This window comes from Heterocephalus glaber, unplaced genomic scaffold, assembly GCF_053883595.1.
Source record: "Heterocephalus glaber isolate CG9 unplaced genomic scaffold, H.glaber_assembly_v1.0 deba00001586, whole genome shotgun sequence".
NCBI classification, from domain to species: Eukaryota; Metazoa; Chordata; class Mammalia; order Rodentia; family Bathyergidae; genus Heterocephalus; species Heterocephalus glaber.
This window is the reverse complement of record NW_028258364.1, coordinates 17,683,212-17,697,861: the sequence shown is the minus strand read 5'-3', so window position 1 is coordinate 17,697,861 and position 14,650 is coordinate 17,683,212. Positions and strand designations below refer to the sequence as shown.

Below are 14,650 nucleotides of genomic sequence, written 5' to 3'. Positions count from 1 at the left end.
TTCTCATAACGAATTTATAGAAATTAAAGATTTATGTTGAATAAAATGGTAGATCTTTATTAAAAACTAAAATTCGTAGATTTACTTGATATATAAATATCTTCCAATTATTATATTTTCTCGAATTCATATTTTTAGAAAAAATATAATCAGAAATTTCTTAGATTTTATCTGAACTTGGAAATGAAATTTAATACAGTTAAAATATTTTCTTTTTTTTGTTTTTGTTTTGGTAACCGGGATCGAACTTGGGTCCTTGAGCTTGTGAGGCAGGTGGTGGAATCACTGAGCCAAATCCCCGGCCTCTAGTAAATATTTTCTACCTTTTTAGATTATTTGATATTTAATTTTCAAAATCATTTCACTTATGGTGGAAGCACAGTGTAGAAACAATTTTAAATTTTAGATCTTTATACATGATGTTAACTAGTTAACAATATTTATAATAATATCTTTAAGGGATTATGAAATTATATAGTACCTCTTTGGAGGGGTTGTTTTTGTGTTTGCCAGAAACAATGTCTTGTTATTTAATACATGCTGGCCTCAAACTATGTACCCAAGCCAGGCCTTGAATTCAGTGATCCTTCTACCACCCTCTTCCAGGTACTTGGATTATAGGTCTGTACTACTTTACTTGGCTATATACCATGTTTTAAGAAATAAATTCAGAAAATGTTATGCATGAAAATGCCAGCTAAATATTAGAAAAGTCATTGTGTATGTAGCATTATAGTTGGAAACTGACTAGTTTCAAAGAAAGGCAGGGATAGATTTTCTGCCAGCATATTTATCTCATGCTTCCTATCTATAATGACCATATGATTAAGACAACTTAGAAGAATCAATCTCCTAAATAGTGCACCTATAAAGAATTTCTGTGAAACACAACCATTTTGAAAAACTTCCTGGAAATTATTTATTAGTGAGGGCAGATTATATTTTGGGTGATGCTGAAGCAAGTGAAACACTTTATTCTAGAAACTTTGTGATAGAGTGAAATTATCATATATCCTCTAGTTCAAGTTTTTTATTCCCTTAAGTATTGCCCAGATGTTTACTAACATTAGTAGGTGTTATTTAAAGAGGGCTAGATAAGGACAATTATTCAAATCATTTGAGGATATCCATTAGGAATTCAATATCTATAATTTAATTTTAAAATGGATCCTTTTTATAACTTGTTTATACTCTTCCAGATGAACTAGCTTATGAAAAGGATTTTCTGAATTATATTGACCTTTTTGCATAGATTTTGCTAATGTGGTGGAATTATTTTTAAATGCACTCCTATTAAATTTTCTCTTAAGGAATACATAAAACTCATTTTATGATACTACTATTAGGGAGAGGTTAGGTCAGTAGTTTTTTTTTTTTTAGGTCAATAGTTTTACCTTTCTAAATTTTCAAAGGATTAAAGTAGATTTAATTTCCATAAAAACATATAACATAGAAAACATAAACTATCTTCATTTATTTTTACTTAAACCAAATAAATCTGGAAAATAGTTATTATTACCTCCAATACATAAATGAGGAACCTGAAGAAATTGAAATCATCTGAGTTCTGTAAGTAGAACATAAAAAGCTTTGATCTCCCACTCCAACTTCATTGCATCCTGGCTAACCTCAAACCCAGGACTCTCCATTCCTACATTTAAGGAATCCCTAGGACTGAAAGGTGATCTGAGTTGTCCCTTTTTTTTTTTTTTTTTTTTTTTTTAACCGGGAATTGAACTCAGGACCTTGCACTTTCAAGGCAGGGCACTGGAACCACTGAGCTAAATCCCCGGCTCTAGATTTCATCTTTTTTATAGTGAAAGTTCTAGAGTCTTAAATACAACTAAGTAAAATATACTACCCATGGATACAATTTGGCTTTCTCCATATATTCTTTGTTTTTTAAATTTATTTTCATTTATTTATTTATTTCCCCATTAAGTTTATTGGTACATATAGGTATAAAATACAGTTAATACATCATTGGGATCTTGTACCTTTACACGAGTATCTTGGTTCTTATTTTTTTTCCCCTTCCCCTGCCCTCCCTTCACCCCCTCCACCCTTCCCTATTTGCAAAGACTTTGTTTCCATTTTTTTCCTTTTCTCATATTTTTTCTTTTCCCTTCTTTCCTTTCCCCTACCCCTCCCACCTCCCCTCCTCCTTTAGCCTTTACTTCCTATTACACAATATCAATTATACATTTTTAAAATTAAAATATCAAGACCTAGGAGACATTACCACAGATTTTACAGACTTTAAAAGGATATAGAAGGCATATTACAAAAATCTCTTTTCAAATAAATTTGACAACTTCTATGAAGTACCTTGGAAGACAAATTAATGAAACTAACTCCGGAGGAAATATACAATTTGAATAGCACCTATTAAAGAAAGTATATTCCTAGCTTGAAAACCTACCTGTATGACAACAACAGGCTCATATACATTTTAATGGATGAATTATATCAAACATTTAAAGCAGAAAAAAGGAGGAGCACTTCTCCTCTCATTTTAGGAAATCAACATTGTGCTAATCCTAAAACTGGATAAAGATAATAGAAGAAAAAGTATGAAGATACATAGAAATTTGCTTAACAAAACAAACTATTAGAAGTCAGATCTGGCAGGATGTAGAAAGTGGTTTTGTTATAGGGATGGCAGTGTTGGTTCAGCCTTAGAAGATCCACCCCCAGAAGTCATCATTTTAATGGAGGAAAGGAAAAAGCCATATGATCCTGTCACTAGTTGGAGAAAAAGTGTTGGACTAAATTCTACAGCTGTTCATGGTAAAAGCTATCAGGAGACTACAAGTAGAACAGAACCTTCTCAACAGATTAAAGACATGTACTCCATACTTCCAGCAAAATTGCCTTATATGAATAGAGAAGATACAATGCTTTCTCCCTAAGGTGGGGAACAAGGACAGATATGCCTACTCTTCATTTGTCCATTAAACTTTGAAACATAGGCCTACACCAAAATAGTCTGGCAATACAATGACACAATTAGGATCGGATTGGCAAGGTAGAAGCAAAATCTTTATATATAGATGAAATAACCATCTACAGAGAAAATACTAAGAAATCTCTAGGAGCCCTTAGAACTTGTATTTGAATTTAGCAGGATTAGAAAACACAAGTTACATATAAAAATTCAGGTCTATGTAGACTTGCTATAAATGAAGAATTGGATATTGAAATTGAAAAGTTAAGTAGGAGTACAAAGGACTTAGAAGAGTAAAATAAAAAAAAAAGAAAAAAAAAGTGTTGGAAGATGTTTAGTACCTAATTTTAAGACTTTTTCTAAAGCTACAGTAATCAAGGCAGTGTTGGTGTAAGGAAAGACATATAGATCATTGGAATAAAACAGAGAATCTACAAATAGAACCACACATATATGGTCCAGAACCACACATATATGGTCCACTGAGTTTTGAAAGATTATTTAACATTAACATTTTATAGAATATAAACTCAGTTCAAGAGCTGAGGAAATGATAGTGTTATCAGCAAATAGCACTAGAACACCTGGTAACCTTATATAAAAAATTAACCTCAACCCTTTATTTCCATGTCCATCGGTGAAGCTGCATCTGTTTTGAAATTTGTTCTCCTCCATCCTTGCAAATACTCTTTCTTGTTTTTCTTTTCTCTGCTCTATTTGTGCCAGTATTCTCTTACACACTTTACCATTACAGTTATTTCTCAGGGCGCCATTTCTGGGCTTCCCATTTTATTACACATATTCTCCTTACTTTATATCATTAACTGCAATGAGATTCAAAATGCCCATTGCTAACCCAGACCATTTCTTCTAATCTCCAGACTCATATTCTGTGCTTAGACATATTGAAAATACAATGTCAAAAACATGAGTAACCATGCCTTCTTTATTAAGCATACAGCTGTGTGCTCAAACCCGAAATCTTAGAAATATCTATAACGTCTTCTGTTTATCATTAATATTTTATTGAATACACATTATAGAGTTTTTTAAGTGGCAGCAGTTTTTCTCAGTGTTAAGGATAAGGTTGTAAGACTCCCTGTCTTCCTGGAAATTTAACATAAAGTGATGTAGCTGATATTAAACAAACAATCAGAAACAAAACAACAGCTACCAAAAATGATAACCCAGCTATGTTAAGAGCTCAGTATAAGAGGTTCTTGATTCCAAGTCAGTACATAATAGGAAACTCAGCTGCATTAGAGAGATGAAGGACGATTTTTCAGAGGAAAAGAAACTTGAGCAAAGAACGGAAGGATGAGCTTGGACTCAACTGGTTTGGAAGATGGAAAAGAAAGAGTTCCAGGTGGGCAATTGTGGGTGTTAAACTTGTCTGGCCACAGGATGCACATGTGGTAACAGTAGACAGACAAAGGCCAGAGGAGCAAGAGGGAAAAGAGGCTAAGCAGAGGTGAACACTGATGAGATAAAGGAGAATGAATTAGCAGAACACACTTGTGTTTACAGGACTTTTTGAGCTTCTATGAGAAATGATAAATTAATGGTAGGGGCATGACATAGTAAATATGTTTTTTAAAACCTCATATCTAGTTTAACAAATCCTATCTTTTTAAATATACCTAGAATTTCTCTCCCTCTTTCATTTTTATTGCCCTTCTTATTCTTACACAAATTACTGTAATTCTCTCTCTTATTTTCCTACCTCTGTTCTGTCTCAACTGAAATATGTCCTCATTTTTCTGAGAGGAAAAGCACTAAATGTGGTCTTATGACTTAAAACAGTGTTCCCTAAAGTTTCCTAACTATATCTGTCGCTAGTGATGTTTTGAGAAGAATGAAGTTCATGGTCACTTAATACATTTCAAAGTACTTCACAACCCTTCTTCCAATTGGTGATTAGCGTGAAAATACTTCAGAAATATTTAATTACTTTTATTTAACCAGGTATTTCCTGAGATTAATTAGCCATAGTCTTCTCCTTTCTCCTCTCAAAAATTACTAACATCCTTCAATGATAGCGTTTTTCACAAAGTGAATTGTGACCATTACAGCATGAGGCACCAATATCCAAATAGCATTCAGGACTCTATTTTTAGAACTTATTTCCTTTTTCCTTTTATAGCTTTAACTCTATGACACTCCATCCCAGATCTGCTTGACTACAGATTTATGGAAATGATCATGCTTTCCCAAATTTCTCCCATGCTATTTTACAATATATAAAATATCTTTGCTTAAGATTCTTTTTTTTTTTTTTTTAATTTGGACCAATTCCTATTCCAGCAACTAAATTGCCAACTTGACTTGACTGAGACTGCTTCCCTTGTCTTGCAGTCTGGCTTAAGTAGAAATTTTTGTCTTTCTCTTCAGCATATTAGTTAAAACTCTACACTGTATTATTTATACTGTAAAAATCTAATACCAACAAGTAAACTCTTTCAAGACTGTGACCACATTTCTTCTCTGTGTGCTCTCTTTTACTATCATGGTGCTGAGACTATAATAAGTTGCAAAACAGATGGCTGTTAAATAATTAAACTATTCCAAGGAACCAAACTGAGACCAATAGGAGATGAAGGAGAAGTAGCACAAAGTTCTATTCCTCAATGAGCATCAAACTTCGTGGAGCATTCGGACAAATGGCTGGAGTGAAGAGAAGACTAAGAAAAATCCTTTGAGAGAAGTGTGCAAGTTCACTTATGACTGGATGAATTGAGGAAAGATTCCTGGAGTAGGAATTATTTTAGATGAGTTTTTAACATGATACCATATTTCTGTAGAAGAAAGGTAGATATTCCACATGGGACTGAAAAAGTCGTACATACTCAGGTGACCAAGTATATACAAGTGTATGAGTTACACAGTGGAATGTTTAGTATCAGGTACACAATGATGCATTTTGATGTACTGAGTTTGAAACTTTAAGGAATTGAAGCATGAGACTATTTTGAATGTACATGCTCTACAAAGATTCAATTGAAGAGTATAATGTGAAGGTGAATTTTAGAAGAGTTGAGATGAAGGTATTAGTTAAAATATTTATGATAATATTCTGGGTCAGAGAATGCCATTTTTTTTTTTTTTTATAAAAAGCCAGTTACTAAATATTCTGGGCTTTGTCAGCCACGTAGCCTTTCTCACAACTACTCTACTATACTGTTTCAGAGTAAAAGTAACCATAGATTATATGCAAATGTGTGAGGCTGTGTGCCAATAAAAGTTTATATATAAAAGAGGTGGCACATCTGATTTTGTTGGAAGGGCATTGTTTCTCGTGTGAAAGGTAAAACAAAAATGTCTAAGCTGGATTGTTAGAAGCGAAATTGTTTCTATCTGTAAGAAAGTCATAGCAGTGGAATATATAGCAAGGATTTCTTATTGCATTTGGGTAATGAAAAAGAAAAAATGAGTTAAGAATGATACCAAGTACTTAAACCTAATGACTGGAATTCTTTAGGTGCCACTAACCAAAATGGACATGGAAGGGAAGAGACTACTTTGAGAGCAAAGATGATTAACTGTGAAATGGAGAATCTAGTTACAAAGGAAAGTTGTGTAGTGTTAGGAGCAGATAATTATGCTATGAATAAAACTGAAAATTCCAAAAGCCAACACCACTTTGCAATGAGTTTTAAAACATTTGTACCAACTTTTCAATTTTTACATTATAAACAATGAAAAAGTACGAGTTTTCTTAATATTGTTGTATGTCTAACACAATTTTATTAGCTTTCTATACTGAACACATTGCTCTTTTATCTACTCACCTGGGGCACTAAACTAACTGAAGTAATATAAAGAATATTTATTTTAGAAAATAGTAATCTATTTCTTGCTATAAATAAGTCTACAATATATGTTGCTTGACCAATGTGATTTGACTTTCTTTATTCATACGTCAAGAGGATTTAATTTTGATTTTAAGCAGTTAAAGTGAAATAAGATTAACTATAACCTATGTTCCTCCATTTCTTTTCTTGGAGAAGCAAATTTCACTATGTGTTTCAATTAGACACATACTTGTCAGATGGGGAGAAGGAATAAAGTGAGTCAGCAATGGACTAGGAGAGGCTTTTTTACCAAGCCTGCTTCCTGAAAAAAAAAAAAAAAAAAAGATCTAGACATGAATTATTCAAAGCCACAGGGAAACTAGTCAGCAACATAGAAATAGGGTTCAATGCCCCCAAAACCTGGTTGGGCAAATTATTTTCACTTCTATTCCTTGAATGCCTGTAAAATCCCCTTGTTAAAACAAGAGCCAGAAAAGCTTCTTTTAAAAATTCCACTTCATTACAAAGGGCTTGCAAACATTGCTGTTATTATTTTTTTATTGCACAGAAAACATTCATAGCTAAAAAATATGCTCCTTGCTATACCATCATATACCTGTGACTCTACTTCTCATAGCTTTTTAATATTTTCTGTCTTTTATGTTCTCCCTTGCCTTCCATGCACAGTCCCTTTATCAGTAACCTTCCCCAAATATCTGATTGGACTTCAGAAATAATACACAAGTCCTATTCCAAGTAGGTCATTCATCTACAGTGTTTTCTTTGTGTTGTGAGTCAAAATGAATGATTTCTTCAGGGAGATCTATTATATTTTAAATACTTTAGTGGAAATGTTTTCTTTTTGGAACTTCAAAAGAAAAATTATGAAACAACTATTTGGTCTCCATTTGAAAATCTAACTGCTTGGCATGTGTAATAATATTCAATTCACCATTTAAATGATGCCTACTCACCATGTAAATGATGAAGACTCTCATTTTGCTGTTTGACATGAAAAACATTTAATAATTTATCAAATTTGGAATAGGGATAAGTTGTACCTTGTTCTATTTGTCTATAAACAGATATGAGTATATCTGATAGATCATGTTAACTACACCAGTGAAATATTCAAATTTGAAAAAGACACTGAAAATTCTCTTTTTGTATTGATTGTGTATTGGGTAAGAGGGTGCTGATACTAATGTCTAATACATTTTTCATATAAATAAATATAAGTATTTCCCATGTTGTTCTAAATTTTAATGACATTTTAAAGATATCTGAATATACAGTTAATTTCTTTTAAACTTTAAATAAAAAATAATACCTGATGATAGGATGTGATGTTCAAGATTTCTTCCCAAACCATTGGTTTAATTATACAAACTGCTCAAAATGGTTTAAATAGAAACACATGACACAAAATATCTTTACAGCTTTAGCAGTCAAACTGCATTATGAGTTACCCTTGGGAAGTCAGGACCTTGGTGCTTACGAGGCAAGTGGCATCTCAAAGCCCTTTGAATGTATTTGGATAAGCAAGATGTTTTAAGTGAGAGAAATGGGTATCAACAATACGTATATGACAAGTATGAGTAAAGTCTTTTTTGGGGTACTCAGTAGAATTTGACAAATTATTCTATGAAACTTTACTTTATGCCAGGTAATTTAAAAATATTTTCTTTGAAAAGAATAAAATACAAATGATATACCAACTAGCATTTGTCATAAAGAAATAATTAATTGGCAGAGAAGCTGAGCCAGTCCCAGCACCCAGAAGGAAGCTCCCCCACTGCCATTCCACCTTCCTAGGGCAGAGAAGCTGAGCCAGTCCAGCACCCAGAAGGAAGCTCCCCCGCTGCCATTCCATGTTCCTAGGGCAGAGAAGGTGAGCCACATGGGCACAGGAAGCACCTCCCCCTCTCCCGTGGAAATGAGAAGACACGTAAACAAGCCTGAAAAATAGACTTCCGGATCAACTACAGCAACCCTAAAGGGAAACGAGATGGAACAATCTGATACTCAACCACCTGGACACTCTGAACTGGCAGCAAAAGAGGACCTGGGAACAATGAAATCAGAAATAATTACTCAGATAACAGCAAAGATTGTGCTCATAGTGCAAGACATGATTAATAAGTCTAGAGAGGACACTGAGGAACATGATGGAATACTAACATAGGAAACAAATGGAATCCATAAAACAGATGCAAACAGATTTCCAGGAGATTGAAAACTCCATCAAAAGTCTGCACAGCAGAATGAACCAATATGAGGATAGAATTTCAGATATAGTGACCAGGAAAAGAAAAACTGCTTTAAAATTGTAAGGGGCCATGAGAAATCAATGCAGCAGCTGCTAGATGACGCAAAGAAGAATAACATAAGACTGATTAGAGTCAATGAAGAAAGAAGAGGGAGTGCAGATGACATACAAAAACTGTTCACAGAAGTGATGGCAGAAAACTTCCCAAGCAGGGGAAAAGAACTTCACATACAGATAAGTGAGGCATATAAGACCCCAGCTAGCCTTGATCAAAAAAAAATCTACACATAGGCATATAATAGTTAGGATTCCAGAAATCCAACAAAAGAACAAAATCTACAAGCACTTAGAGAAAAGAAACAAATCATGTACAAAGGAAAGCCCATCAGAATCACAGCAGACTTCTCAATGCAAACCCTCAAGGCAAAAAGAATTGGAGTGATGTATTTCAAGCCCTCAAGGAAAACAGCCTCCAACCCAGATTGATGTACCCTGCAAAGCTATCTTGCATAATTGATGGAGAAATAAGATACTTTTATGATAAAGAGCCCCTCAGGAACTTCATGAATACCAAACCAGCACTCCAAAAATTTTTAGACAATACCCTAGGAAAAGACAATGAGGATCACAAACCCAGGAAGCCCAGCAGAATGAATCCATTGGGCGTGACAAATTAAACGCAAAGGGGGAGAATCCAACAAAAAGAAAAAGTCATGACAAGGCTTTGAAAACTTTTAACTTCATCTCCCTAATGAGTGTATAATTCAATCTTGTTATTGTACTGATTAGTATTTTTCTGATTCTAGAGTTGCACACCTTTCCTTGTGTTGTACTGGCTATTTATCATCTTCTTATGTATACTTTTTAATTGGGTTGTCTATTAATGAGCTGTAAGAGTTCTTTATATATTCTGCTCATAGGTTATATGCAGTGTAAATATGGTCTGTTTAAGGACTACTTTTCATTTTAATTATGTCATTTAAAGTTCTAAATTTTGATGGAATCTCATTTATCAATTTTTTTCTTTTATACATCATGTCTTTTGTATTCTAGGTAGTTCTTGCCTACCTTAAATTCATAAACATTTTCCCTTATAATTTCTTCTTAAAGTTTTACATTTTATGCTTTCATGTTTAGGTTCATAGATTCCTTCAAGTTATTTTTATGTATGGAAATAAAGGGTTGAAGTTAATTTTTTATATACGGATACCAGGTGTTCTAGTGCCATTTGCTGAAAACACTATCTTTTCCTCAGCTCTTGAATTCAGTTTATATTCTATAAAATGCTAATGTTAAATAATCTTGCAAAACTCAGTGGACCATATATGTGTGGTTCTATTTCTAGATTCTCTATTTTATTCCAATGATCTATATGTCTTTCCTTACACCAATACTGCCTTGATTACTGTAGCTTTAGAAGAAGTTTTAAAATTAGACACTAAACGTCTTCCAACAGTTTTGTTTTTTACTTTTCTAGGTCCTTTTTACTCCTACATAACATTTAAATTTCAATATCCAATTCTTCATTTATAGAAAGTATACACAGACCTGAATTTTTCTGTATACCTTGTGTTTTCTAATCCTGCTAAATTCAAATACCAGTTCTAGAGGCTCCTAGAGATTTCTTAGTATTTTCTCTGTAGATGGTCATTTCATCTACATATAAAGATTTTGCTTCTACCTTGCCAATCCTATCCTAACTGTGTCATTTTATTGCCAGAGTATTTTGGTTGGGCCTAGGTTTCAAACTTTAATGGACAGATAAAGAGTAAGCATATCTGCCCTTGTTCTCCACCTTAAGGAGAAAGCATTGTATCTTCTCCATTCATATAAGGCATTTTTGCTGGAGGTATGGAGTACATGTATTTAATCTGTTGAGAAGGTTTTGCTCTACTTGTAGTCTCCTGATAGTTTTTACCATGAATAACTGTAGAATTTAGTCTAATACTTTTTCTCCAACTAGTGACAGGATCATATGGCTTTTTCCGTTCCTCTGTTAAAATGATGACTTCTGGGGGTGGATCTTCCAATGCTGAACCAACACTGCCATCCCTATAACAAAACCACTTTCTACATACTGTCAGATCTTACTTCTAATTGTTTTGTTAAACAAATTTCTATGTATGTTCATACTTTTTCTTCTATTATCTTTATGCAGTTTTGCGATTAGCACAATGTTGATTTCCTAAAATGAGGAGAGAAGTGTTCCTTTTTTTTCTGCTTTAAATGTTTGATACAATTCATCCATTAAAATGTATATGAGCCTGTTGTTGTCATATAGGTAGGTTTTCATGCTAGGAATATACTTTCTTTAATAGGTGCTATTCAAATTTTATATTTCTTCCAGAGTTAGTTTCATTAATTGGTCTTCCAATGTACTTCATAGAAGTTGTCAAATTTATTTGAAAAGAGATTTTTGAAATATGCTTTCTATATCCTTTTAAATTCTGTAAAATCTGTGGTAATGTCTCCTAGGTCTTCATATTTTAATTTTAAAAATGTAGAATTGATATTGTGTAATAGGAAGTAAAGGTCTAAAGGAGCAGGGTACATTGGAAAGGTAGGGGAAAGGAAAGAAGGGAAAAATATATATGAGAAAAGGAAAAAAAGTGGAAACCAAATCTTTGGAAATAGGGAAGGGTGGAGGGCGGGAAGGGAGGGCAGGGCAAGGGGAAAAAAAATAAGAACCAAGATACTCATATAATGGTAGAAGATCCCAGTAGTGTATGTAACTGTAATTTATACCTAAAATCTACCAATAAACTTAATGGGGGGGAGAAATAATTAATTAATTGATCAATTTTTATTTTTGGTACTGAGGATCATACTCAAGACCTTGTGCTTACGAGGCAGGCGCGGTGCCACTGAGCTAAATCCCGGGCCCATAACAGTGTATTTCTGAGGGAAAATGAAGGCCTGCAAACATACATTAAGGAAAAGCTGACACATTATCTGGCTATTTTGACTATTGTAGTCATCTTATGTAATTTAATGAAAATAAATATATGACAGTTGTTTAAAATAGACTTTACTGGGTAAAGCAGGTTTAGGTTCACAGCAAAACTGAGGAAAGCTTACAAAGATTTTCCTTCTTCTACAATTGGAAAGACTTCCTCATTACTAACATCCCTTACTGAAAAACCCTACTTGTTACAATCAGTGGACACTTCATTGTCATTGTCATTGTCACTTAAAGCCCATAGTTTGCATTGGCATCACACTTGGCATTGTGTACTCCACAGGTTTGGGTGTCTGGTGGCATCCATCCACCATTACACAGTCATACAGATTAATTTCAGAGCCTTAAAAATGCTCTGTGCTCTCCCCTTGCTCTGTCATCCAGCACAACCTCTGGGAACTACTGATCCTTTAAATGACTCAAGTGTTACCTTTCATAGAATGTCATGGTTGGAAATGAAGTACATAGTCTTTCAGATTGACTTTTTTATAATATTCAAGGGAATGTTTTTATTCATTAAGTTTATTGGTACATTTTAGGTGTACAATATGATGACATTCTTCATTGAGAATTGTACCTTTCAATGATATATCTCTGTTCTTTTTTTTTTTCCCATTCCCCTCCCCTCCCTAATTTAGTGTTATGCATTTAGGGTTCCTCTGCATGTCTTATCATGCCTTGATAACTCATTGCTTTCTTAGCACTGAATCATACTCCACTATTTGGATGCACGGGTTTACTTACCTATTCACCTAGTCAAGAACATCTTGGTTGCGTCCAAGTATGAACAATTATAAATAAAGTTGCAATAAACATGTTAAATATACGTGTAGCCCCCCCCGCCATGTTTTCAACTCCTTTAGATAAATACCAAGGAGCTTAATTGCTGGGTTATATGGTAAGAAAAACCTCATTTTTGTAAGAAATTGACAAAATATATTTAAAAGTGACTATGGAATTTTACATCCTCACCAGAAATGAATGAGACTCCCTGTTGTTCCATATATTTTGCCAGCATTTCATGATGTTCAGTGTTCAGTATTTTGACCATTCATTTGACCAAATAGGTGTATAATGGTATAATTTTTTCTTTCTTTTCTTTCCTCTCTCTCTCTCTTTCTTTCTTTCTTTCTTTCTTTCTTTCTTTCTTTCTTTCTTTCTTTCTTTCTTTCTTTCTTTCATCTTCTCCTTTCTTTTTCAGTTCTGAAGATTGAATCCAGGCCTTTCACAGAGAGCTATATCTCCAAGCCTTTTCCAATTTATTGTACTTAAAAAAAAAAAAAATTGAGACAGGGTCTCACTAAGTCACTCAGTTGCCCAGATTGGACTTGAACGTGTGATCCTTCTGCCTCAGCCTCCCAGAGTGCGGGGATTACATGTATGGCTCTTCTTTTCCCTTTTCTTCTTTCCTTTTCTTTTAGTACTTTTTCTTTTTCCTTTCCTTTCTCCCCACCATTTTGCCATCATTATTCAGATATGTTCTTAAAATTTTTATTTATATTTTCCTGTTTGGGCTAACCCCCACAGGAAAAACAACAAACATGAAAATATGTTCATTTAACAAAGTAATCATAAAGATGATTAAAATAGGAATTCATTATTCTATATATTCAGTACCTAATAAATTTATGTGAAATATTATAATTAAAATTTTGTTGGAGTAAATATAATATCTACCCCTTGATTTATTTAAAAAATATGAAAAGATACAAGTATTTTTGGTAAAATCTATTAGCTAGGATAGTATTTTCCAAGATGCAAGATAGATATATAAGTTGATTTTAGAGAGTAGACAAACTTAGCACTAAGTATCAATGAATGACACAAGGCCTCTTTTCTTAGTTTTCTTTCAGTTCTTTTCAATGAATCAAAGAAAAAATATTTCTAGTATATTTTAGCATTTTTCTGTTGTTTCATAATTTCTTGGCAGAAAATTAAACTAGAAGTTACAATCATTGAAATATTTTTATTTGTATAATAAAATAGTTATTTAGGCTTTGAACTCTAAAGCCAAATTATTTTGGTTTAATTCTTCAATCATTTACTTACCACTTTTGTGACCTCGGATAACCATGGTGAGTTTAACTTTTCTGTGCTCTAGTTTTCTTAATACTACTATTAACCTTTAGTAGTAGTTTAGACCATATGAGATACATTTGTTCATTAAAGTATTGTAAATAAATATTTTAATGCCACACAATGTAAGTTCAAAAGTTTTTCTTTTATTACTTTGCTTTTATTCAAGTGATTTTTATTTCCCATCTATGAATATAAAATATAAGATATTCAAAGAAATATTTTATTAGGTAATTGGACATTGAAATTGAGGATATTGGAAAAGTTAGAAATGTCATTGGTGCTTCTAGTTTTATTAAGACATAGTTAGCGTATGCTCATGACTTGAGCCAGAAAGAATTATCGTGTGGCACCATAATGCTCCTCAACCACGGAAAAAAACAAAATATGAGGAAAGTATCAGAAAAATTCTGTTTGAAGGAATTTGTAACCTGTACAGACAGCCAGGACTAGGGGCCAAAAATGGTAGGGAGAATGGAAGCACAAAGAAAGTGTTCTATAAACCCTCTTTGTTCTTAGAATATTTGCCAATTACTTAGCTCTGTATGAGAAGAAGGTAGGAAAAAAAGAAAAATGATTATAGACAAGCAACAGAAAAGCTAGCAGAA

General features: G+C 33.2%; 1 pseudogene; it reads right to left on the bottom strand.

The window, feature by feature from the left end:
• LOC101702344 (eukaryotic initiation factor 4A-II pseudogene) overlaps window positions 1-14,040 on the bottom strand; it is a 49,195-nt pseudogene extending 35,155 nt beyond the window's left edge.
• Between the last annotated feature and the right edge of the window lie 610 nt (window positions 14,041-14,650).